The 3,940-nt window shown below is 50.4% G+C and overlaps 1 protein-coding gene across 1 annotated transcript in view; it reads left to right on the top strand.

The window, feature by feature from the left end:
• The window catches only part of LOC104398651 (avidin-like), an 8,104-nt gene that overhangs the window by 1,133 nt on the left and 3,031 nt on the right, over window positions 1–3,940 (top strand). The window lies entirely within an intron of this gene.

The raw sequence follows: 3,940 nt of genomic DNA, 5'->3' as shown, positions 1-3,940 counted from the left end.
GTCGCAGGATGGCCTGGTGCTGCCAGAGGGTGATCAATGGGTTTTTCTTTGCTCCTGGGGAGTGTTCCTGCATCTGCCTGGGCAGAACAATGTTACCCAGGAAGGACAGGCTGCCCTGGATGCAACCTTCCCATGCCAGCCAGTGTCATCCTACTAAGGCAACTCCACTAGAACAAACTCACACACCCATGACCAACAACAAACAACCAACAACAAACTGTCCCTGTAGCTTGATCAAAGCATGGCACTGAGGTTGACAAGATGGTGGCCGCCCTGCACCCAAGAGCAAAAGACTTAGTCCTAACCTTACCGTTAATTCTTGCTAAACAGACACATGCAAGTATCTGCACCCCAGTGTAAATGCCCTCAGGATCTTACTGAGACCTGAGGAGCAGGCATCAGGAACACCCACGATCGCAGCCCAAGATGCCTTGCTCTGCCACACTCCCAGCTGTGTCAGCAGGAGGGAAGGCAGGGCTGTGGGGTGGGAGAGCAGGGCTCACTTGGTGGATTTCCAGGCATCCCTGTGGGATGGAACCTCTTCCTGCAGGAGCCAGGTGGTCTCCAGGGTCTCCTTCCCACAGCAGTCCATGAAGCACTGTCCCACAAAGGTGGTGGAGCCAGTCTGCTCCCAGATTTGGATAGAAGGTCCTTCTGTCCAGAGCATCCTGCTCTAAAGCCCTTGCCATCACCCCAACTAAGATCAAAATGCAGCTGAGCTGTCATAAGCCTGTGATGCACCCAAAACCAACCTGAAAACAATCCAATGATTAACTAACCATCACGAAAGCTAGAATACAAACTGGGATTAGATACCCCACTATGCCTAGCCCTAAATCTTGATACTTTCCCCACTAAAGAATTTGCCAGAGAACTACGAGCACAAAGGCTTAAAACTCTAAGGGCTTGGCAGTGCCCCAAACCCACCTAGAGGAGCCTGTTCTATATTCAATAACCCACGATACACCCGACCACTCCTTGCCAAGGCAGCCTACATACCGCTGTCACCGTCCACCTCCCCTGTGAGAACAGCAGTGAGCACACCGGCCCCCCACTAACAAGACAGGTCAAGGTATAGCCCATGGAGGGGAAGAAATGGGCTACATTTTTTGTAATAGAGAAGCACGGAAAGAGGCGAGAAGCCACCTCTGGAAGGTGGATTTAGCAGTAAAGAAGGACAATAAAGCCACCTTTAAACTGGCCCTGGAGCACGTACATACGACCCGTCACCCTCCTCAAAAGCTACAACTCCTACCTATTTAATACCCCAGCTGGCTAAAGATGAGTTAAGTCGTACCAAGGCAAGTGTACCGGAAGGTGTACTTAGCATACCTAGGCATAGCTATAAAAAAAGCATTCAGCTTACACCTGAAAGATATCTGCAACCCACACAGATGTTGATCTGTGTCTGACTCAAGGAAACCTGGAACACACTCGTAGCAGTGGTCACTATGCAAACTTGACTATGAGTCAGGCATCTCATCCACACAAATTCCGAGCAGCCCAAGTCATTGGAGCTCTCCTGCATGGCAACCAGCTGCACAAGAGGATCTCTCCTGGAGTAGGGATGTCTCTCGAGGTTACTCCTTGAGGTTAAGAGGTTCCTTGCAGCAACAGATCATAGAATCACAGAATAGTTTGTGTTGGAAGGGATCTTAGAGATCATGTAGTTCCAACCTCACCACCATGGGCAAGGACACGTCTCACTAGACCCTGTTGCTCAGACCCCATCCAACCTGGCCATGAGCACTTCCAGGGTTGGGGCACCAACTTCCCTGGGGAGCCTGTGGCAGTGTATCACCACCCTCCCAGTAAAGATCCTTAGTAAGTGAGTAGCACTTGCTAAGCATTGTAAGCTCTGCTACAGTGATATCTTACCTTGATGACACACACATAATCCTTTAGACATAAACCATTGCCCAAGTCTGGGACTAGGACTGGATCCAGCTGCCCCTTGACTCCTTTCTGAAAAGCAGATCAGAAAGCAGGAGGGTCCTTCTCAGAACCCCAGGGGAAGGTCTCCCAGTTGTGCCTGACCCTCTCCTCTAGGCAGTAAAAAATCCAGCATACCTCACCATCAAATCTTGCTAAACCACTGCCCCATTGACTGCCCAACTTTGTTAAATCACCGTTTTATGGCAATGAACATTGCTGCAGGGTGAAGTGCATCACTCCATCTGCACAGGTTACGGGTATGATTTTCTCTAACGTTTGCCTGTACAACTGCTTTTCAAGGCTGACTCCATCCCAGATTGAGCAGCAAGTTTAATGATCCATTAACACTTCCCTCTTAATCATGAACGCTTTCCTGACCCCATTGACACACACAGGTTCAATCCACAGCCCTGCGACTTCCAACTTCTTCAGTACTCTCTGCTTCAGCCTTCTTCCCTGCCTAACCCCTTGCCCATGCCCTGCTGCACCAGGGCTCAGGCATGGCAAGGCAGGATTTAGCCACAGTGAGGGTTGGTAGCCCCCAGCTGCGTCCCTGGCTGCTCTTTGGAAGGAGCAAACATTGCAGATACACCCCAGCTCTTGGCTTGTTTTGGTTCTGCCTTGGCTGAGACCAGTCAACAAATGCACCTCGTGAGCCGATCCCTGCACCTGCACGATGCACCACTGTGATAGGGAAAGTTAAATACAGGAAAGATAAAGGTTAGGGGTAGAAAGACCAGTGCTGTTTCTGTAACGTGAAAACAATCCTGTGGCTGTAAATGAGCTGCGGGTTGCTGTCAGCAGCAGGGCCAGCGTGGGGACCTTGTGTTTCTCATCCCTGTGTCCACAGAGTCCCTGCAGGAGCTCTCTGAACCAAGGTCATGGCAAGGGGGAGGGAGCTGCCCCTCCTGCCCACTGCAGCCTTCCCAGACTGTCCATGCTCCTTATCAAGGACCTCAGCTACTCTCCAGGCAGTGCCTGCCTCCTGCAAAACCAGCCAAAGTAAACAGCAGCTGTGTGGGAAAACATACCTTGTCCTGACAGTAATTTCTTAAGTTAGGGAAGTAACCCCTGGGGCAGGAATTTGCTGTGGGCAGGCAGCTGGCTGGCTGGAGTGTTCCTGTGGGCAGGGGTGCAGGAGGGCTGTGGGGCGCCTGCAGACAGGAGAGAGGGGCCTTGAGGTGTTGGCTGCAGAAACACAATGCTCTCCAGCCTGGGTAGGGAGGAATTTACTGTTGGTGAGAAACTGGGGCTCAACAATTAAGTTAAAGGGAAGGCAAAATTTGGGAAGCATTTCTGAGATGTTGCAAAGAGTTGCCCTATCTGCATTTTCAGAAAAGGGGCATTTCCTGGTGAATATGGCTCCATCAGCTCTCTCTGGGGGAGTTGAAACACATATTTTAGGACCCTGCCTTGAAAATCATTGAGGAATGAGTGAGAAAATCTGGTGTGATCCAACCCACTACAGCCTCCACAGCCAGTAACAACTGTAGCACAAAGGGAAGTGTATAAATACATACCTAAAGCTATATAAGAATCCCTGTGTAAATACATTGTTTGTCGGCATTAAAATGCAACATCCAAGATGTTTGGGGCATATTTGTTTTTCATAAACAAAGTAATTTCCTTCCAGCAAAAGCCAGCTTGTAAAACCACCAGTAAACCTTCATGCCAGTCCCAGGCAAGAGAAGACCAGGTGCTTTGTAGCCTGATCTGCAGCTTTTTCAGTACTCAGGAGGATGAAGCAAAGCCCCAAAAGGTTCCCAGTGATGGGTGGGTTTGCCTGGGGATGCTGTGTGAGGAGGAGCACAGTGAGGCAGTTTGCTGCTGCTCATCTGGGATACACTGGAGTTAAGGCTGCTTGGATTGCCAATGCAAGGCAGGCACAGCAGTGGAGTGGAAAAAGAGTGGCAGAAGGGACAACAGGCACTGAAAGGGGTTTTCCCAGCTTAATCTGGGAGTGATCCTGTTGGCCACTGGCCTGCAGAGGCCAGAGGCTTCCTGC

This window comes from Chaetura pelagica, unplaced genomic scaffold, assembly GCF_000747805.2.
Source record: "Chaetura pelagica isolate M959 unplaced genomic scaffold, ChaPel_1.0 scaffold31, whole genome shotgun sequence".
NCBI lineage: Eukaryota > Metazoa > Chordata > Aves > Apodiformes > Apodidae > Chaetura > Chaetura pelagica.
Note: the sequence above shows the minus strand (reverse complement) of the source record. Positions and strands in the feature narration are given on the sequence as shown.